We start from the raw sequence: 24,447 nt of genomic DNA on the forward strand, positions 1-24,447 counted from the left end.
AGTATTTTATACTGTTCATTTTCAAAGGTGATAAAATACTCCAAAATGTTCAGATCCATCATTGTTGTCAAACTTTGTTCACCTGAAAAGCATGCAAATTCACAAGTTAATCATCACCCCTGGCAAAGAAGGGGGTTTCCAGTATTTCTTGGCATATTCATTATCTCTTGTGGAAACAGCTAAAAGAGGAATGGTATAGATTTTAACTTTCAAAGTTGTCCAATTATAAATAAAATAAAGTTAATAATTCTTTTTTTTTAATTTTTGTTTTTACTATTGTCTTTTATTTGGGGAAATATATACCCTGCCATCCAAATGTAAGGGCAAGATTATATAAAATTTTGGTCATTGCTTTGTTTAAACACTTGCCTTGGATTTACACAGTATTCTTTCCTTTTTTTTTTTTTTTTTTGTTTTGTTTTGTTTTGTTTTGTTTTGTTTTACCAATTTATGACGTTTTCCAGGGGACATCAAATACATCTAGACTACTGAATGCTGATCAAGAAATATTGGACTTTGAAACCTCCCTACAAACATCCAAAACAGGGAAAAGATACTTATCCATTATTGTTCCTCTTTTTTCCCCCTTCATTTCTCCCTCTCTGAACCAGGATTGACCTTTCACATCTTTTAGTTTTCTAATTGGGTAAAGGCCACGTGCTAAATGTTTTGAGCCATATGAAATGCACTTTAGATCTTTTGTAACAAAAGTTTTTTAAGAAAGCCTATTCTCAGTAAAGAACATTTGGAAGGAGTCTTCAAGGAAGATTATATAAGAATTTTCTCATAACACAAAGGTAGCTAATGAACAAAAACCATAGCGCATGCATTGTTGACATCATGAAGAAACCCAGATATTGATTCTGTGTGAGAAGTTTAGTTAAACTATGGTTTGAAGGTTTTGAAGAGACTGATAGAGACCAAAGCTGTCTCAGCTTTGAGAAAACAGATGTTCTAGCATAGAATGATTCTTATTGGAAAATTTTGTAATGTGATCTGTGTGTGATTACAGATGTCAGTTGATGAAGCTGGTTAGTTTTAAAAAATGCATTTATTTATAAATTTTTAAAACAGGTGAAGCAAGATCAAACTCAGTCAAAAAATGATTATTTCCACCAATGAATGTCAATGATTCGGAATAGTCTGACAATATGAAGTTTGTGCTGAATTATGTTATTTCTAAAGTGAGAAAAAAAAAGCTATCAGGAAATAGTATAATACCATATTATTTATATGGGACTCCAAGGTCACGTTATATGTGACTTCAAGAACACATTATAAATAAACACTTTGCATTTTCTAATTCTGGAAAGATTTCCTGAATATTCATTCAACTCTGATCATTCATAGACAAAATACCAAAGCAACTTTTTTATGAATACAAATAAGCAATTATAGTGTTAGGGGAAAAAAAAACGCTGATGGCAAAATTTTTGGCCTAAATGTTTTAAAATAGTATCACAGATACATAGTAACTCAACCTTTTTTGATCCAGGGCACCCCATGTGATACCACAACAGAAAATCAGTGAAGTCATCTCCTTACCCTCAAACGCCTGACATCTAAAAGCTAGCAGGCAAAAGAGCATAGTGGAGACATCAGTACATCCAGAACAAAACAATAGAAACATGTAATTTTGGGGACAATTCTCAGGTACGTGATGTGACTTCAGTGAGGTTTTTATGGAGGAAATAAATTTGTGAATTTTGGAATAGGAAAGATATACCTAGAATATTAATTAATTAATATTAATAAAAATTGTGTTTTGAAAACTCAACTCAGATCACAAAGCATCCTATTTGAAAGTAATGGGTAGAGAGGCTCTAGAAACTTGTTACTTTAATCCATGCAGTTCAAACACTGGTGTAAATACACTTTGCTTTAGAAATTCTAAAACTGTCTGATGTTTGGCTTGAAACAATTTGAATAATTTCAAAGAAAATTAACTACCCATTTTCAGGATATTTTTGGAGAAAAAGAACAAAATAAATGCCATTTATCAAACAGACCTTACTAAATGGTATCAACATGTAACAGATAAGTTGAAACAAAACCTTAAAGCAGTTGAGAACTAAGGCCACAGTTAATAACATTCTGTGAAATTAAAAAACACAGGAGCCGATCCAAATATAGTCAGTAAGAAATTCCTATGCGCTTATTATAAATCTAATGTTGGGCCTGACATTGTATAGGCCAACATAAATTACCGATATTCAGTATTTGCCCAGGAGCACATTCCATATGTGAAGAGGACAAAAATGGATATTCTTTTTAAACTCTATTAGCACAATCAGTTAGATAATATCTGCCAACTTTACAAGCCAAAATCCAGAGAACAATTTTAAAATCCATATCGCTCAGTATCTACTTATGTACAAGCTGGCATTTGAAGACCACAAATTTCTTTTAAAGAGTTAATCAAAAATAGAATGTTAACTTAAATTTTAAATCCTAATTAGGAAGAAACTGAACTGAAAATAATGCATTTATAAAATAATGAACTATTTATATTCTAATTCAGGATAAGCTGTTCTAATATTTATCTCAAATTCATTTCTCTTGTAATTTCAAATTTGGCAATATTTTCAATTCAGCAAATAATCTAGTTTCTCTGTATTATTTCTTTTTATAGAAATTGATATTTTTCATCACAAAATCAATGCAGCTTCCCTGTAGAAAATATGAAGAAAAAAATGAGGAATAAAATATTACTTATAAGTCAACTACATGCAGATAACTACTGTTATAATGTGCTGCATCCTCTTGTTTCTCTGACTGTTTTAGTCTTAATATATCATTCATAGACATACATAGAATATTTTTTCACCAGCTAGGCTAAGTTTTATTTCAGATACTATTAATTCCCTCTCTCCTTTCCTCCTTCTCTTCCTTTCTGCTTGAATGTTGTAATACTCTGTCTTGTTGTATGAAACAAACTCACCCTAGATTTTATTGAACATTTCTAAGTTTTTATTTTTTTAAGTTTATTTATTTTGAGAGAGAGAGGGAGAGCAAGTGGGGGAGGGGCAGAGCCAGAGGGGGAAAGAGAGAATCTCAAGCTGACAGAGCAGAGTCCCACATGGGTCTCATTCCCATTAACCATGAAATCATGACCTGAACCAAAACTGAGTCAGACGCTTAACCAACTGAGCCATGCAGGTGCCCTGAACATTTCTAACTTTTTATACATGCAGTAGCCTCCATAGGTCTCACTACTTCCCACCATGGAAGGTCAGTTCTTGCTAAGCCAGGTGTCTTACCTTCTCTTCCTCCAACATATCCATTGTTCTTATTTCAAACAAACTTAGCAGTTGCAATGTCTCTATCCACCAAATCTGTGTCACAAGAAGTGCATATGAATCTGTGATATCATATATCAATGCCTGAGCCCTTGGGCAAGCTACTACTTCTCTTCCTTGGGCCTTGATTAATAATATTAAGCCTGTAAGGTTGTCATGATAATGTAAGAGAGATAGTATGTGTGGAAATCATAGCAGAAAGCTTGACACATAGTAAGTAATACTAGTTGAATTTTAACATCTTTCAGAAAAACCCACTCTTTATTCCAACTCACACTTCTCTCTTGATGCCTTCTGTAACTATATGTTCCCTGTGGTCATGTCATTTAACCTCAGTGGGCATGTTTCCTTAGTTGAGAAACAAAAGCATTTGATTGTGTGGCTTTGGAGTTTCCTTCATCTGTAAGATTCCATTGGTGTTTCACATCTTCTGTCTCCATGAAACTGCACACTGCCTGAAACTGTGTGAAACACTCTTGGTCCTGCTGTGCTACCTGCTCCTCATTCTGTTCTCCTTCGCTTTTTTCAGGTTTGAATATATTGAAAAGCAAAGAAAGTACTTATAGTAGTTTTGACATTAAAGCCAGCAATAGGTTAGATTTTTATCTCATATTAAAATTGGGTAATGATCACCTGATAAGCCAAAATATATTATTTCAAGCAACCAAAATTTTCTAAATAAAAGAAAAAAACCTTATCTTCAACAGCATTCCACATTTGATACACTCATGACAGTTCACACTCAACATTTTGGCAAACAAGGAATATTAATTAGCGTTTATATTTAAACAAAAAAGTGTAGAAGTTTAGAAGTAATAGGTATTTTTTCCTCTTAAGATATTATTCTTTCAAAAATCAAAAAATGGAAATTTCTATATAAATATAAAATAGAATATATAATAAAATATGCATAAAATATAGATAATATATATTATATGTGATATAATATATATATTAAACTATCCTAGAATATAAAGTATGGAATCCCACTATTCCAATTTTAATGTTATATTATATGCAAAGTTTCCATTCATGAGCCCAGTGATTCTTTTATCTGGAATGCAATATTGAAGTATATAGCATGAGGTGCTTGTTCACACTACTTCTCCTCTCATATTTATCTTCCCACAACTGAGCTTTGTGCTTGTTTCCCAGAAAGATTCTGTTAAGGGTAAATAATATGGCTTCTGGATCTGATGTCTACAGAAATTTGAGATATTGTTTAAAAATTATCTTTCCAGGGGTGCCTGGGTGGCTCAATCGGTTGAGTGTCTGACTTCGGCTCAGGTCATGATCTCACAGTTGGTGAGTTCGAGCCCTGTGTTGGGCTCTGTGCTGACAGCTCAGAGCCTGGAGCCAGCTGCTGATTCTGTGTCTCCCTTTCACTCTGCCCCTCCCCTGCTCATGCTCTGTTTCTCTCTCTCAAAAATAAACATTAAAAAAATTTAAAAAATAGCTTTCCATAATTCATCTTTGCAGAAGATGTTGGCATTGCCCCAATTCTGTACTCCATGTCTCCAAACTAATTTTTAATAATATCTGAATATTGTATATGAGTTTTTTAATATTCTGTCCTTCATACTTGTTAATATGTTGGTTCATTCTTAGAAAAAGTACATGTGTATAGGCTGGCTAATATAACACTTAAAGCAATCATCCTTGGCATATTGCAATGGCATATCTCTGCTGTTTTGTTTTCAACTGTTCAAATTATCCTTCCATCATATTCCCAGTCTGCAATATGCTCCATCATGTGAATTTACTTTTTAAAGTATGAAAACTTAATTTTGTTTTAAAGTTGTTTTGGTTAAGTTCATAATACCTCTTAAGATTATGAAATAGCCCATCTTTCTATAAAAGCAGGGTGGATGATCATTTCTTAAAAGAAAAGAAAAACAAAACAACACACAAAAAACCCACAAATAACAACAACAAAAAACTTCCAGCACTATACTCACAGAGAATAATTCAGTCCACCATAATTAATCCTTATGTTATTCCATTGAAAGAAAAAGTAATAGATGCTTAAATCTACCTTGATATGAAGCATATTTCAAGTTCTTAGGCAAGCTAGGAATAAAGTCAGGAATATAGACATAAGCAGTGGCATAAAAGGTAGCAATGGTAACACTAATTAATTGAGAGTGTATAAAGGACCAGAGACCATGTTAAGTACTCTACCTATGTTGTTCTTCTCCTTTAATCCTCATCACAAACCCATGAATGGATGTTATTTCACAGATGGGGATATCGAGGCTTCACAGGTTAAATAACCAGTTTAAGGTCATGGAGATTGTAGGTGACAGACTGGGTTTTAAACCACCCCTATCTGGCTATGGTGATTTCAATTTAAACTAAAAATGAATGGGATTCTTTAGCTTCTCAAGAGAATTCAGCTTGGAACAGTAATTCCCCAGAACATTTTCAACATAGGGTTCATATGGGAAAAAATAAAGTTCTGTATGGTGTTTTGGTGATTAATAGTCTGGTGTCAATGGTGATGTATTTTACACATGTAGCTTTTTTGGATTTTTTGTTTCTTTCAAAGGCAAATAAGAGCTGACCAGTATATAGGACCCACTTTTCCCATGAACACTCTCAAAAGTGTTCCACGTCAGAAGACGATTTTGTAGTTTCAATATATAACTTACTTAACCACACTGCAAATGTCAAAGGCAATGACATTGTATCAAAGGGTAGGGATTTCCATGCAGATATAAATAAGCTTCTTAAAGTATTTTGACGTGTTATTAAAATGCAGGAATTCACAACCTCAATGGGTCAGTTTGTCAGTATTTTTTCTAGGTGCCCTTTGCATGCAGAGCTCTACATTATTATACTGACCTTCATAAACCTGACTCATCAGAGGCATGGAGTTTTCATGGCATGGAAAAAGGAATAGGGATACTAATTTAGGCCCAATGATCTCTATATTCTATTTGGTACCTATTTATGTTATTTGGTGTCCAACACAAGAATCAGGCTTTGACCTTAATTCTGAATTTCAGCCCTCTTTTTACCTGGCCACATATGTAGTCTGGTTGAGCACAGATAGTGATACAAAACTCAAGATCTCCTCTTATTATATTGGTTTTGCCAAGTGTCTTATATTTTATCAGTGAACATATAACTCTTGTTATTGTAATATTAGTAATTATATTTTATACTCAGAGTTTTAAAGTACTTTCACATGCTGCTCATAAAATCCTGTTATATATGCTGCAGTATATGTTATCATTTCTACTGCGCAGAAGGTGCAGTGAAAAGCTCAGGAAGTAAATGATTTGTCTGATTTTGCTCAGCCAATATGCTATACATGGTGTGTTGGTAATTGTTTAACAGCCAGCAGTCACTAACCAGGGGGAAAGAGTTGCTGAGAAAGAGTTGCCTTTGCCAATTTCTGTGGTGTAAATACTCCCATCACAGTTGATTTCAAGCTACTGACCTGACGTCAGTGAACACTGAGTTGGGAACACAATCCACTCTTGCCAGCCAGTACCAGCTAGCTCCAGTATACCACTGGCTGGAGAACACATGGAAAATATTCTTCCCGACCTGTCTCCCCATAAGGTCTGCGCAAAAAAATTCAACATTAAGGAAGCTTACCTTAGAAAAATTTCCAGGTAATTGTTTATTTATACCTCACTTGTAAAGAGAGAAGATGAGGGTATAGGTTGCATCTTTTTTAAAAAAAATTACTTACTTATTTTGAGAGAGAGAGAGGGAGGGAGACAGCGAGCAGGAGTGGGGGAGGGCAGGGCAGAGAGAGAGGGAGAGAGAATCTCAAGCAGGATCTGCACTGTCAGCGCAGAGCCTGATGCAGGGCTCAAACTCACCAACCATGAGATCATGACCTGAGCCAAAATCAAGTCAGACTGCGTAACTGACTGAGCCACCCAGGTGCCCCTAATTTGCATTCAATAATGTAAGATAAGAGAGAAATTTAACATTATTATATGATGAAAACAGAGATGAATGAGTCTTCTATTTTTATCTCTTAAATATGATATTTAGCACCGTCCTGGATATACAGCAGATACTTAATGAGTGCATATTTAATTTATTCTTGCTGGTGTTTTAGAGATTTGTAGTGTTAATAAAATGGAACATACTCATGATTTGGCAATCTCAGAGTAACAATATTTAATAGTGGGAAAAGCACTGGAAAAGTTGGAGTGCTGCCTTTGCTTTACCTTAAACTAACTACATGATCTTGGGCAAACAACTTAAATTTATTCAGCTTCAGTTTAGTCAACAATAAAATGAGATTTTTAATATGGTTCCTACTACATCTAAAACTCTCATTTTTAAAAGGTCACAATTTCTGAATTCAGATTGAGGAGCATGAGAGTTAATCTATTTGTAGCTGGAGTCTTATGTTTTGCTTGTGGTGATTAACTACTCCTACTTTTATAATGTGTAATCTGATATCACATGCAGCTCATCTCTTCAATAATGTTATAGAGCCCTTTGATAAAATCACCCTGTTAAAAACTTTAATATCATTTCTAGTTCCCTATATTACTCGTATCTAGAGGTCAAAAATTTTTCTCTCCATAAAAATTAATAAATTGTTTTTTGATTATTTAAAAATTATAAAATTATCCATCACAATTTCAGAGATAAAGCTAATGGGAGAATAGTGTCCAAGAAAATGGAATCTTGCTGAGATGTGAGAAAAATTAAAAATAAATAAAGGAAATCCTTTAGACTTTATTCACCACGAAAGAAATGCAAATAGAATTTAAATGGATCACTCCAAAACTATATCACATGTCGATCTGATTTTGGTGAAGGAGAATTTAAAAAACAATTATAATACACAGATTAATTCTATATTAAATATATAAAAGATGGGGGTTCCTGGCTGGCTTAGTTGGTGGAGCATGTGATTCTTGATCTCAGGGTTTTGAGTTTGGGCCCCACAATGGATGTACTTAAAGTCTTTAAAAAGTCTAAAAAAAGAGTACTTAAAATCTTTTAAAAGAAGTTATTAAAGATAATATATTTTGGAATTTCTCAAAGATAATGCTTAAAAAGTTGAATTGGTGCATGGGGGCTGTGCCAAAAAAAAAAAAAAAAAAAGTAGATGTAAAGCCACAGGTTTTAATGACCTTCTTTTTTTAACACAATTGAAGTCTGAAAGACAAACTGAAATTTATAATCTGAACTTGCAGAATGAGGAAGTAGTGGCATCCAAAAGGTGAAATACTGGAAACAGAAGGGGGATGGTCTTTTGAAACATGATAAAGGAGTTAAATAAGGTTAATGCTAAACAGCCTTATGTAGGATCCTCCTTATGAGATCACATTGCTTTTTGAAAAGCAAAAATTATGGAAACTTTTCATTTTTCCTATTAATATGAAAAGGAAACAATGAAATCATTTATCATAGGACATGGGGTCCTACAAGAAAAGAAAAAAAAATAATTAAAAGCAAGTGGGGGTAGGTAATCTTAAAGCATATCAAAAATGGGTTAGATATTGAAAGATAAAAATGATAGCAGTATTTTATTCATGGAAATTTTTTTCTCTACGTAAACAACTTCCAAGAAGGCACTTAGAGATTGTATTTCCACATTCCCTAGGTAACATAAGACAACTTCCTAATAAAAATCCCTTTTACTATGATAAAATGTAAACAACTCTTCTAATGGTCTGATGTCCTTATTTTAGCTTGATTTGGACAATTTACAAATGGGTATGCCCAGTTTTCATCAATAAGTCAGGTTACATTAACCTTCCAAATAGGGATTGTGCTAAAATCTATTTCGAGAGCGGTCAAGACTAACTAATGTGATCCATAATCCATTCGATAATGTAAAATGCTTGCTAGCTAAGTATACAAACTAAACATCAGCCAAAGATCAGACTTCTCAAAGCCCAGTGAAGGAACAGAATCAAGATAGCCATAAGCAAGTTCTAAGAAGTTCTTTAAAGCTTTCCCAGCAAGTATCAAAATAATCACATGTGGGGTGGTTAGTCAAATGTAGATCATTATTCTCTATATTTATTCCTGCCATAAAGTGTGCAATAGTGAAGGGACTGCCCATTTAGACAATTGCTTTGTCCGTGACATAAATTTATCACTCAATAAACAGCTTTCTATGAGCATATAAGTTGATAAAGGGGCTTCCAGCTGAGGGAAAAGCCCCATAAAGGAATATCACCAAGGCAACACCACTGATGCAGGCTTTGGGGTCTGCATTATATTCCAGAGCTGCCTTCACTAGAAATACTACCGTTGTAATTCTCCTCCACCAGATTAATTAGGGGAAATTTTATATTCCTATCCCTGAAACTTTGAAGGGCTATAGGTGGTACATACTGTTTTCATTAAGTCAAAATATTAATAAAGGCTTGTGTATTTTTCCCTCCAGATGCCATCTCTTTTTGATGAAACTCCAATCTGATGGAGTCAATGCTAATTTTCCTCCTTTTACTCTCTTTCAGCCTCACTGAATGCCAATACATTTTTAAGTAGAATAATTTAATTTATAAATCACATTTATAAACTAGTTGTTAAATGAAAGTCCACTAGTAAAAATAAAAACAAAACAAAACAATGTTCTTGCACTTCTGAGGAAATAAAACAATCAAATACAGCCGTAAAGACAACTACATTATGCAATATGCTATTCTTTGCAATGAAAAAGTATAAAAGTGAAAACAGTACTACAAAATCAAGCTACTGTGTAACTAACTGTACTTTAACTGAGATGTGCACTGTTGAAAGAATGAAGTTGGACGCCTTCATCATACCATATGAAAAGAAGAACTCAAAATAGATCATAGACCTCAATCCAAGAATTAAAACTCTAAAACTCTTAGAAGGAAATACAGGAATAAAGTACGATGACCTTAGGCAAAGCTTTTTTTCAGATAGCAACCAAAGAAAAATTAAATTGGATTTCATCAAAATTATAAATTTTTGTGCTCCAAAAGATACCATCAAAATAGTGAAAAACTCATGGAAGAGAATATTTGTGAATCAGATATCTGATAAGAGACTTGCATCAAAATTAATAAACTCCTATGAGTCAATAATAAAAATACAAAAACAAAACAAAACAAAAAAACCCTAAATTTTAAAATGAGCAAAGGCATAGGTAGTTTTCTAAAGAAGATACACAAATGACCAATATGGATGGACAACATCATTAGCTATCATGGAAATGTGAGTCAAAACCACAATGAGATACTTTTTCATACCAACTAGGGTGGTTATAATAAAAAAGACAAATAATAGCTAAGTATTGTCAAGGATATTATGGAATTGGACACTCATACATTGTTGGTGCCTGTACATGAGAGTAAAGTGGTACAGACCCTTTGGAAAACAGTCTGCAAGATCCTCAAAAGGTTAAACATGAAGTTATCATATATTTAGCAATTGTACTCTTAGCTAGAAGCTTCTTGTCTCAACCAAATTGAGTTATGCTTCTCTGAGCTCTCTTTTCAAGTAGGCCTCTCCTTTGGCCTTCTGTGTTCCTCCTTAATGATTCTAGTGTTTAGCAAGAATCCTATTCAGTTAGTTCAGGTGAGAATCCCTCCACCCTTAATATCTGATTATCTGTGTTTCAGTTTCCTGATCTGTAAATTTGAGGCAAAACATCTTACCTTCTGGAATATTGGAGAAATTGGATGATCTCATACAAATAACAGTTCACTATAAATTATGAATTTTATGTACAAATGCATGTATATCATGTTGATGCATATTAAGAAAGTCAGACACAGTACCTATGCACATACCTATAGAATATTCACTCAACTAGTGAATTTGAGTTTAGTTTAGTTCTTGTTTTTTTTTTTTTTTTTAAAGAACTTGATGGATTATTGCCTGCATTGTATACTAGGGCCAAATCATCTAACATAACAAAAAAAACAAAACAAAACAAAACAAAACAAAACAAAAAGCCTAATAGTTACTTCTTTTAAATTTGATAAATTTTAACAAGCAGGGAGAAATGATCATAAGGTTTCCATCTAGAATGTGAACTATGCAGTTTAAATGAATATAGCAATCATGAAATTCACAGAAGTTTAGAGGCACTGCCTAAGACAACCATTTATTTTATGTGATTTGTTTTATTTTCGTTTTACTGATATAATAGAAATTCAGGAATGAGAGTCAGGAAACTTTTTTCCTGACTCTTTGAATGAGAATATAAGTTGATAGAGATAATTAGCTCAGACTTCATAACAATAAACTTATCAAGAGGGTGAAACATAACTTTCTTTAACATGGAAATGTAATTGAAATGGCTTTTTGTTTTTGTTGTTGGTGCTCAAGAGGAATATTTCCATAATAAAGAATCTGAAATCACTTGTCTGATGATTGATTCTACTTGGGAAAAAAAAAAAATCTGAAGACAGGCAATCTGTGGGAGTTGGTTTACAAAGCATGTGTACAGTATTCTTGACCATCTGTTTCTCTTTGTGTTAGTACATTCATGTAATATTGTTTTGAATGCTGACTCCAATTTCATTTAAAACCTCCTTCACGCACAATACATGAAAGAATACAGAAAGCAAGAGATGAAATATGGAGAATATATAGGTTCAGAAAAGAAGTATGCACTACTGGAGAATAAATTACATTTAAATTTTGGAATAAAGGGATTAAGTTTAAATATTTTTAAAAATTTTTTAATTTTAATTTCTTTTTTTTTTTTTTATTTTTCAGAGAGAGAGAGACAGAGTATGAGCATGGGAGGGACAGAGAGAGAGAGACACAGAATACCAAACAGTCTCCAGGTTCTGAGCTGTCTTCACAGAGCCTTGAAGTTTAGTTTAAACTTGAACTCAGGAACTGTGAGATCATGACCTGAGCCAAAGTCGGATGTCTAACCGACTGAGCCACCCAGCCACCCCATGGATTAAGTTTCAAATATTAAAAAAGTTCACACTGGTGCACCTGGGTGGCTCAGTTGGTTATGTGTTCCACTCTTGATTTCAGCTCAGGCATGATCTCATGGTTCCTGGAATGGAGCCCCGTATTGTAGAGCCTGCTTGGGATTCTCTCTCTCTCTCTCTCTCTCTCTCTCTCTCTTTCTCTCCCCCTCCCCTACTCACACTCCCATTCTCCCCCTCCCTCTCAAAATAAATAAATAAACTGAAAAAAAAAGTTCACACTGAATCTCTAATGGTCTTGCTTAACTAATAAAATACCTCTAAAATATCTCAGTTGCTATCATAACATTCATACTTTCAAATAAAGAGGGTAAATGAAATGCTACACCAAAAAGCTGCAAATCATTAAAATTCATGGACACTCTGTTAGAGCAGTCCTGAGGGTCCTTCATTTTGTATTGGCATGAAAACAAGCCTTTCATCTTTGGCTTATCAGTTGTATATAAAAGCAAACTCAGGAGTTTAGGGACAAAGCTATATATCCAAGGAACATTTAATTATAGAATCTAAGAGAGAGAGAGAGAGAGAGAGAGAGAGAGAGAGAGCGCCAATGTAGGCCATCCTGTAGAGTTCCTTAATTAAATAAGAAAATATACCAAATGAGTTCCTGGAAATGGCTGCCTACATGTGATACCTGATAAGATCCTTAACTAGCTTATTAAAGCCACTGATTATTTCACTGCAAATGGGGGAAACAGGTGGATTTCTGGAGTGGTGTGGATGTAGAAGAGCTATAATAAATGTTACAATTGTTTTGATTGGGTTTAAGTCATACTATTTATTTTGAAATTCCAAATATAACTAAAGAAGGACTTGAGATTTGGCAGTTTTCAAAAGGGGCAAGGTTTAAAATAGCTTTAAGAATGGTCTATTAATTCTACCTAAAATTTTTTTATAATATTAACATTAAGCTTTCTCAGTTGGTAATGTTGAAATGTAGTAATAAGCATACAAATAAGAACATTGATGGCTGTCTTTCAAAGTTCACATTTTGGTTAGTATATTCTGTCTGTAGCATATGGAGTTTCCAAATTCTGAAGTACTTAAGAATTCAGTTATCTAATCCAGACCAATTGCCAATTAGTTTGTCTCATAAACGTCAATTTAAAGAAAGCCAAAAATATTCACTATGATTGTTCTTCCCACAGCAAGAATTACCAGGTTAGAGAGAGGCTCTGGAAGGTGCACAGCAGTGACTGAACTCCAGGCATTAAGTGGTCCTTTACATCTGACAACTGGTTATGGTAAGGAAAATAATTTACAAGTGGAATATCAGTATATAAATAAATGTGCAACCTATAGCTGTAGAATTAAAATTTAGCTGTCATGGGTAGATTTTTTTATCATCTTTTTTTTTAATAAAAGAGTATTTAACTAATTTATACCTTGTAGAGTGTTTTCCCTAAAACTTAATTTCCAGTAAGGCTCAATTTAGGTTGACTATATTAAGGTCAAAAATATAATTTTAATCTGTATAATTTATATAAAATATAATTTGGCAGAGTAAACAAATCCTTGCCAGAAGTTTAGCTTATTCCCTTCTCTCTTAACATTTAATTGTGTTCTCCATTTCCCAAATTAGTTTTCTGTAGAGTTTTCTGACCAGAGACAAACACAGGCAACCTGATACATATACTAGTTAAATACCATCTCTTCAAAAGTTTATGGAAATTGAGTTGGTTTGTAATGACCTAGAACTATTTTTTATATGTGGTGCTCTAGACTAAAGAAATTGAAACTACACTACAATGCTAAGTGATGATCTTCCGGTTTTTATTTTTACATATTTTGGCCAGTTTCCTTGTTCCTGGTCTTTTGCCCACACTTAAGAGCTGACTACATATTCCACTGTGGGAAAACACTGCTCCTTTTCAGACAGGACTTCTACATAAGTTTCAATTTCCAGTTGATTCATCAAAACAAAGCTGGTTCAGAAAGGGGAAAAATTACAAATTGCTTACATCTGTTCAACCTAAAACATTATTCATAATCTTCCAGGGATGATGTCTAAGCCATCTGGGGAATATGATAGGTGTTTGGGGAAAAAAATATCTGTCACAGTGCAATGGAGAAGTGAAATGTGTGAAAGTCTCAAGGTTACCTCATGGTTCAGTGATGGCTTTCAGGTACTTTGCAATAGACAAGTTCTAAATTTCTATATATACAAACCAGAAACATTAATCTACTCAATTTTACACAGTAAGCATGAACATACTTGTAAAATAAATTAATGAATTGTTGGAATCAAGAGTTTCTAAGATAAGTGAAACAAATTATTACAGGTTATGATTAGGAAATAGGATATTTTGTTCTAATTTAAAACGTAAATCTCTGAGCAACCAGCTGGCTCGGTTGGAAGAGCATGTGACTCTTGATTTTGGGGTCGTGAGTTTGAACCCCACATTGGGGGTGGAGATTACTTAAAATAAATAAATTTTAAAAAAGTGACTCTCTAGATATTATATACTAAGTATGACTATATAATACATCTAGTTATATGTTGCATATTATATGTACCATTTTATATAATATACCGATATGTAGAATACACATGTAAATAAGCACATACGATGCATATGTAAATGTATATCGCTAGTTTGCTATGCAAATGTATATATACATGAGCAAATCATAGATATGTTACAACTACCTAAATATCAGAATGCATAGTTCACAATATTGCCTTAAAATAAAAAATTATTTGAGATGGCAAGACTTTTATGACTGTAGTGTTAGTTGAATCAAATATTTTTCACATCTCCTTTTGCTGTTAGAAGGAAGTCTGTTGGTTGACAATGTGGATCTGTACAATCCCTAATAAAACTCTAGGATGAGGCATTTTTGTTATGAAACTTATTTCAGCCAGTTTTATCAAGAACATACCACATCCAATCAATCATTAATTTGTTACTTGACCCTGTTTCCTATTTTTCTGAAACTTTAAATAGTAAACTTACAAGAAAATACATTTGCTCTAAAATTGATTTACTGCCACCGATTTGGGCACACCTGAGGGACCATATGTGTTAATTCCTTATTTGGAAAATTTTTATATCATCACTAATCTTACTGAGCTTCTCTTGACATTAATGGAACAAGTTAGAGGTTTTCAAATTTTATTATAAACTTCCGTGTTAATGCTATAAATTTATAAAAATGTAGAATAGGATAAGTTCAGTATCAAGTAATAAATATAAAATACTTCTTTTAAATCTGGGTTATAGAACTGTCTCTTTTTCAGACATTCCATTGAAATATTTTGGGGAATCTGGATGAATTTTCATCTTTATTGAGGAAAGAGAAGGACATCAATGCCTAATTTAAATGTGTACAACTTCCAAATATTTCCTACCTCTCTCAAAAACAGACCAAGAGAAATAATGAACCAGTTTGCTTCCAGAAAATGCTTAGCAATCAAAAATGAGAAGAGGTACTGGGGTCACTTTCACTCATGTGCTTATTAAGTATAGAGGATCCTGTTGAAAAAGTCACATCCAAATGTGACCAGAACTGTACATTTGTATGCATTCCACCTTGGAAACAGTCGGAATGCTTTTCTCTGAAGACTTATGTATTTCAGTGACAGCTGCATTGCCACAATATGCTGAAGCGGCTCATTTTGACAGGTCACATCCTGGATTTCACATTTTGAATGGCAGCTGGGATGCCAGAGAGTTTTCTCACAGTGGGTGGGCTCTGTATTTAATCAGTGACAAGCTGCACGTGAAGCTACACGCCATTCTAAGAAGTCCAGGATGTACCAATGTCACTCTCATGGCTCTCTAAATAGCAGTGACATTCGTGGTAGCAATCTCTGTAACACTATGAGGACCGTGTGAAGTGCCTTTGAAGATCACAGATTTTCTGTGTCCCATTGCAACGCTCTTCCCTGATGCCATGGACAGCATAAGCACTGTTGTAAACACCAGTTAAGTGGTTCAAGTCTCAAACGGAATCTCTATCTACATCCATTTATCTATGTATATACAGATATATAAACCAAAGTGAAAAATCAGGCCCCTTAACTTACAGTTCTGAGACATCTTGCCAGTCAGAGCAAAGCTGTGACTGTAACAACAAAACATGAGTCCACTCCTGTTCACCGGAGGGTGAATTACCTGTCCCGGATGAGCACTTGCTTCCCTCCAGAGGTGAGTTTTCACTTTGTGAGTTCATTACCAACTGGGACCTGCATAAACCAACCACTGTGCAAAACCCTAACGAGCTGATGGGTGATAAATTGATATGTCCTGACGTGAGGAATATTTCCCTCGGCTTTTCAGAGTCTCTTGTTTGTGCCAGGTCAGCAGATTTCAGGGCATTCACCCAGAGCACCTGAGAGAGCAATCCTCTGCTCTTCCTTCTGCAGGCTTGAAGCTCCAGGTTTTCTTCCTGAGATCTCAAAAAGCAATACCTCTTTGAAAACCTCTCTGAAAGTGGCTTATAATAGAATAAAATTTTTTTTGTGTGTTAGATGGGAATATAGGTTGAGTTTAAGATTTCTAAGCACATCTTTGCAAAAAGATTTCTCTCAGGCCAAAAGCATAGATTGTGCTGTAGATTTTCTCACTTGCAAGACTCTAGAGACATCTAAGGCCATGTTTCAGGATTAAATTTGCAGTTTGCCTGTGGAAAACCTAGGTGGAAAGCTCTAAAATTCTAATACAGGAGGATCAGCAGATTGCATGGGGCGTGGGAGATCCTTAGTCCACAGGTGTTGATTCAAGTCAAAAGAGGGCAAGGCCTTCAGTTAATAATGCTCTCTGATTGAACAAGTTCAGCTTTTTCAAAGACCCAGATTCCTGGGAAATGTTCTTAGCAAGTTTGAGACTGAGAAGAAGTTTCATTTGCTTAATTGTTACAGTCAGGAAAAGAACAAGGCCCTGTCAGGTGGCCTACTATGAAATGTCTATGAATTCTGATGCAGAAATATTTGAGCCCAGACACAGTGCTGTGATCCTCCGGTGGATAGTGTGGGAATAGGGATGTGTAAGTACAGGACTATTACCAAATTACAGATCTTTCCTCATGAAATGTGACTACCCTGCACGTAGAAATATCAGTGAACCCACCCCAAAGCCCTGCCATGCTCCATCTTCTCAGGATAATTACCAAAAGGATCCCAGTGAACAAAAGAACCAGGTGAGCTCCTGAGAGTTTTGTGAATCAAGGACTCTTTCGTAGCACTGTCCCTCTCTTCAAAACAATTATCTTTAGGCCTGATGCCCTCTCCTTTGTCTTTTTCCTTTCATAGATTAGAAATTTTACCTTAACCCTTACTGGGTGAGCTTGAAGAAGATATTTAACTGTGTTGTATCTCGCTTCATCGTCAGTAAAATGGGAATAATATTCACTTTATAGGATTGTTATAGAGATTAAATAAGTTAATATTTGTAAAGTGCTGCAAATAATGCCTCACACATAGCACTATACTATTTATTACTGAATAAAACAGCGAACGAGAGAGTATTAGCTTACTATCGCTTGCTCAGGGAAATCTTCCCTATTTTTCACCCATTTTTCCTTTGTACTACTTACCCAATTTCAATACAAATAATTTATCTAATCAAGGTTCCCCTGCTACAGTGAAAACTCTGTGTCAATTAGGGTGGTATTTACCAATGTATCTCTACCAATTAATACTAGATCTGACACATAGAAATTGATCAATATATATTTATTGCAAAAATCCCCAATTAATAAAATCTATAAAAGCAGCAGACAATAAGAAACCACATTTTTGTATCTCAATCAATTTCTAAGTTGGAAACTGTGCTTATGCAGCAAATATCTATATAACACAAAGATTTTATTTTCCTTAATTCAGGATACCCTTTCAAACTCTCAGGAGACCTATTTTATGTCTTCCAATATCTCTGGATGATAATATATGGTAATAATGCTTGTGAGTTTAGGCAAGCAGTCAAGGACACTTCATCCAGAATAACATGGCAAATCAATGTGTTATTTAGCCAGTTACCCTTTTGAATGGCTGCATTATATTTGTCTGTGTGCTTGTGTTAGCATAGACATATAGAAAGTATATGTGTGCAAATACAACCAAATTAATCTCAAAAAAAGGTACAAATTATTTCCACAGAGGATTAAGTAAATAGTCATATCTATTTATACAGTCATACTTACATAGACTTCAAATCTAAATACTTTTCATTGTTTTTACTTAGGTTGTGATTTTATTATGTTAATTAGGTTAACTCTAACTTCAGTGTTTCAATAACAATTTGCTAAAATATAATATAACCAACACATTACTTCTTAAAATTTAGACCCATAGTTTCTTAAAATAAATCCTACTGTGAATACATATAGGACTTGCTCTAAGTTTCTGCTGACAATAATATGAGTTGAAACTGAAGTTGCTGGTTTTTATCAGTGGATCATTATTTACATTATATAATTATATGTATCTGTGTAAATTAATTTTGGAAAGATTTCCCTCTTTTCTTCATTTAATGCTCCAGTCCTCCAGCAACCACTTAGTTTTGAGGGACTACTACTCACCAGATACAGTTTACCATCCTGGAGAAAGTGATAACCGTCTACCCTGTAACTGAACACCCCATGAGCTGTTTATAAGTGAAGTAAGGAGATGTATATTATACCTTGGTGGTGTCCGATTAGGAAAAGTTCCAAAATCTGACTATAGAAATACTAGGATTATATCTTATGAAATAAAGCACTTCTCAATTCTACAATTTCCTACCTGGATTTTTGAACAAGTTCTTACTTTCTGAGCCTCAATTGTTCTCATCTTAAAAAGAGGCTTATAAAATCTATTTTTTATGAAGATTAAATGAGAAGGTAAATGCTCAATGGAGTTACTGTTATTGTTATTCCACTCCCCCATGCAGACACCCAGATCTGCAGCATATCCACTCATCTCCCTTCAGCTTCATCACATTTACCTTTCCTTCATTTTCCACTATTTCTGCTCTACTACCTAAGCTTCCATCATAGTCAGACTCCAGTTCTTAGCTGGATAAAGTGCTCCTAGATGAGTGAGGCCTGGTCATCACTAAGGGGGCCCCAAACAAATTATTTTATTTTAACTGTTTATTTTTAAGAAAGAGAGAAAGCGTGCACAAGCAGGGAAGGGACAGAGAGAGGAGACAAAGGATCCAAAGCAGGCTCTGCACTGATATCAGAGAGCTTGATGTGTGGCTCATATTCAGGAACTGTGAGACCATGACCTGAGCCGAAACCAAGAGTCAGACATTTAACTGACATAGCCACCCAGGTGCCGTACAAATCATTTTATTTTTAAAGTTCTTCACATCTGACCCTTGATTTAACTTTTCTACATTTGTTTTTCTTTTGGAGTGGGGAATGATGGGTGACATAGAAATTCAGACATGATAGGAACCTATACATGTAAGTGAAAAATATTTGAGTCTCTCAATCTAGAACCATACTTTGTGTAGAATAATGATTCTGGTAGCACCTGGGTGCTCAGTTGGTTGAGCGTCAGTCTGGATCAGGTCATGATCTTGTGATTTGTGAGTTCGAGCCCCTCGTTGGGCTCTGTGATGACAGCTCAGAGCCTGGAGCCTTCTTCGTAGTCTGTCTCCGTCTCTCTCTGTCTCTCTCTGCCCCTCACCCATTCATGTTCTGCCTCTCTCTCGAAAATCAATAAACATTAAACAATTTTTTAAATAAATAAAAAATAATTTTAATTCTGGCAAAGTCTTAGAATTTATCTATGAGTTCTAAACAGAATCTATTTTCATGTAAACACTATTTTTCTAAGTAGATAATATAAATAACAAAGACTTCATATTTGGATAAATTAAATGTGTTGCATTCATTTATATTTAAAATAAGAGCTTTGATATGAATCAGTCCCTGCTTGCTTGCTTTCTTTCTTTCTTTCTTTTTGTTTTTTTGTTTTGTTTTTTGTTTTTTTGTTTTTTTTTTGTTTTTTTTTTTTTTGCTTAACTCTACAGAAACAAGTTTTTTTCTTTTGGGGCTATGTCGGGGCACCACAGTTTTTGCAAGTATACCTAAAATGCAGCACTGTATATCTGGGACATATGCCTGAGGGAAGCCTTTCCAATTCTTAAAAAATATTGAAGATATTTCAGTATCACAGATGTTTCCTTTTCAAACATGCTTTGGACCCCAGCAACTGTAATAATAAGAAAGATTTGCTGTTCTCATCAATGAAGTGAAGGAAATTGTTATTTTCAAAGTGTGACTCTCTTTCAGTTAATATAGGTTAGTGCACTAACATGTATTGCAGCATCCTAAAAATTCAGTACACCTTTAGCTAACTCCCAAATCTTTCTGCTGCTTTCTCTTCTTGCTTTTATTAGTGTACTTTAGATCATCATTAATTTTCACACAGTTTAACAAACTAGCTTCTACAATATGCTTATAGTTTCCAGTTACCCAATACAACACTAATTTTAAGAAAGTACACTGTAGTCTTTCATTTCTTGCTCACAAACTTCTTATTGTCCTCTTTCAAAAGAATAAAGCTCCTTGTTACATCAATCAAGACTTTTTGGAGTCTTACAAAGTCAAACTGTTTAGATAATTCTCTCAATGGTTTTACTCAGTTCTCTAGTTTTCCACTCTAATGATTTTGTTCATCCTCTCCTCCATTTGTCAAGCAAGTTTCAACTATACCACCTTATATCAAGGAAATCTAATCCATTATTCAGGGCCCCAGATGCCTTCTTTAAATGAAATATCTAATGATTTACCCTGATGCAAGTAATTTTTCCCTTTATAGCACATCACCATATTTATTCATTCTATATTTAATTAGGTGTTGCTACTGTGCTATGAATCCAGAGGCAAATAAGGTAAATTCTCTGTTCTCATATCATTCAGAAATATGCTTGGTTGTATTTGTCTTAGGTTTTATATACTCTTATTGGTTAACATATAAACTTGAGACAAAATTGAGAAGCCATGGAGGACAGAGATTAATAAACTAATTGATCTTTATGTCCCCAGGTCCTAGCAGAGAACTTTGCATGTAGAGAAAAACAATAAATCTTTGTCAAAGTGAAGTGAATTCCTAGTCTGTCATAAAATTCTGATTCATGATAAATGAGACAGTCTACTTGTTGATTTGTATTATTTCAGCTATTGTAAGTTGGTCTTTAAAATAATTTTACTGGTTTTATTGGGCTCCCAAATGAATACTTACTTTGCTTTCTCCTCCCCTGCCCATATGTTCATCTGTTTTGTTTCTTAAATTCCACATATGAGTGGAATCATATAGTATCACAAGAGACTCTTAACGATAGAGAACAAACTGAGGGCTGAGGGAGGAAGGTGGGTGGGAGACGGGCACTGAGGAGGCCACTTGTGATGAGCACTGGGTGTTGTATGTAAGTGATGAATCATTGAATTTTACTCCTGAAACCAATATTTCACTATATATTAACTAAAATTTCAATACATGCATCAAAAAAAGACACACAAAAAGAATACCTAGTATAAAAAATTAAAAATTTTCTTTAATGTATGTCAATCATAAAATGAAAAGTACAGATTATGGATTCAAGTTTCTTGGCTTTGATTCTGGCTTTGCTCTTTACCATTTGTGTAGACTTTAGCAAGTTACCTAACTAGTTACTTCCTCAGTTTCTTCATTTTTAGAATGGAAGTAAAAAAGGAACTAGCTCACAGAGTTGTTTACTTAGTGCGAAAATCACTTGTAATAATGATTGCCACACAGTAAGTGCTACGTGAGTGTCAGCTAATATCAGATAACAAAATGATTGCACAAAGGCATGTATTTATATGTGTCATTTTCTCTGCCTGAGACACTTCCTCCTTATTCCTGGCATGAACTGTAAAACATCAATTTCCCCAGAAGGTATTTTTCTTTTAATCAGTCTCCCATTCTCACTTCTAGAAGTGACCCCTCCGTGCCCCAGCCAAACACACACACAATATAGCACTTGTTATACCAGACTCCAACTTTCTGGTGGTGATATAATCATCCAAGTGAAGGTGATAATTGTGTCTATTTAACCCATATTTGCACCCCGGACCTAGCAAAGCACCTGGCACATAGCCTATTAAATGAATACATGAAAGAATTATAGAAAGCTGAAGTTTAGGAAATCATCTTAACCATGTAAGTACTAACATAATAATAATGCAGCTGCCTGTAAAACATGATCTAAATATTTTAATATATATTATGTGTATGTGTATATACTATTGTGGTCTATTTTTAATAAAATTAGAAAAGTCAAAAAATGGAAAAATAATAAAAGGAAATAGGACATGAAATCCCATAGTGACAAAAGGAACAATTGTTAGTTTGTGGGGCATGAAGAAGGGCGGAAGGTCTTAGGACTTAGCACTTCTTAAAACTTTACTTGGATATTAAATACAGTAACTTCATGCTTATCTATCTTATATAAAAAATGTCCTTATTTGTGACAATGCCTGCAATTTGGTATCCTATGGGGACATAGTTGCTGCCAGAGATTACTGTGTGATTTATTTTAAGTTGATGGCTTTGAATTTCTGAATGCTTAAAAAATATTTTTTCTGCCTTTTTAATTTAATTTTATATTTTGTTCTCATTCTCAAGTTGTTATGATGATGAAATTGATGCATCCTCTTTGGATTAATTTTTTTCACAGCCATAAAACATGAGAGAAATGGGAAGAAGTCTTTCAATTTATGCTATTGAATTTATAGCTGTAGCATTTTTACATCCTAGACATGACCCTAATTTGGTCTTCTCAATTTGTACACAAAGTTCTCAATCCAAATTCTAAAGACACCTAGGTTTAGATGTTTCAACAAGTGGTCATTTCATTAACTCAACAAAGTAACATTTCTCTCAGTTATGTGATATAATAAGAAGTATATTTAGTCTTTGTTTCCAGTCCCTGGCTCAGAGCTCCTAAAACCCTTGGGATTTCCTGAGTGATGGGAGTGTCTTTTGTTACTCATAAAGAGTCCCTTTCACTTTCACCTGACTTTATGCTAATGAGGTGACTTAATGTGGGGTGACTAAGGCGGTGATTAAGGACAACTATTAGAGGGTGAGGACTGTCAGCCCCACTCCTGACCTCCAGAAAGGGAGGACTAGAGATTGGGTTATAAAATCTCTTGAACAAGGGAAGTCAGAGAGCTTCCTGGTTGATGTATACACCAAGGTGCTGGAAGCTCCTAGCCATGTCCTTTCCATATTCTTCCACCTCCATCATACCTTGCCATATACCTCCCTTCCATTTGGCATTTCCTAAGTTATACTTCTTATGATAAAATGGTAATAGTAAGTAAAGCACTTTCCTAACTTGTGTGAGTTCTAGTAAATTATCAAACCTGAGGAAGCAGTTGTGGGAACCCTTGATTTATAGCCAGTCTGTTGGAAATGCAGGCGGCTGGGGACCTGGGATTGTGTCTGAAATGGAGGGTAGGCATATGGGCCTGAGCCCTTGAACTTGTGGGATCTAAAGCTAAATCCATGTAGATTGTGTGAAAATTGAATTGAATTGTTGGACAACCAGTTGGTGTCCAGAGAATTGCTTGTTGGTATCAGAAAACACCCCAGAGATTACCATATGCGGAGTCAGTCAGTTGTTTGTGGAAATGTTAGATCTTCTGACAGACAAGCATGGTTTGCTATTTTGAAAGATATTGCTATTTTTTTTCAAACATAACCAAATTATGTGGGAAAATATGTGGAAAAAAGCATTGATTTTCTCAAATCCTTTTTTTTTCTAGTCCCAACAAATGTGGCCACCTGAAACTGGAACACATACAGTGTTATAGAAAGTAAACACCGGATGATTTACTTATGGTGTATTGATATTACTAGTGGTTGAAATAAGTTTCATATTCATTCATACTAGATTTTGCATCAGAAGCTCTACTTGTCACTTGTGCAAAGTTTAAAATTAGGTTTAGAACAGAAAAAGTTGTTACGGCACTATGTTTGCCAATTAGCCTTTCAGAAATAACATAGTAAAAGACAATAGAGATTTACCAACAACTGATACAGAGTTGATATATCTGCCAAGTTTGGAATGGAGGTATTTCCCCTTTGGTGGATGCATTAGAAATATTCATCCATTATTATTATTCACCAGAATGGAATGATAAACATCAGTTTACTTCAAACCAAATTGAGAGAAAGATAAACTTGAATAGCTGGAGTAGAGTACTTTCTGATACCAGGGCAACATATAAGATGTAATTACTGGGTCTGCGATAGGTTTTTCTAGCCAAAG

General features: G+C 34.4%; 1 protein-coding gene across 1 annotated transcript in view; it reads right to left on the minus strand.

The window, feature by feature from the left end:
• The window catches only part of ST8SIA4 (ST8 alpha-N-acetyl-neuraminide alpha-2,8-sialyltransferase 4), a 100,184-nt gene that overhangs the window by 5,000 nt on the left and 70,737 nt on the right, over positions 1 to 24,447 (minus strand).

Source organism: Felis catus, chromosome A1 (assembly GCF_018350175.1).
Source record: "Felis catus isolate Fca126 chromosome A1, F.catus_Fca126_mat1.0, whole genome shotgun sequence".
NCBI lineage: Eukaryota > Metazoa > Chordata > Mammalia > Carnivora > Felidae > Felis > Felis catus.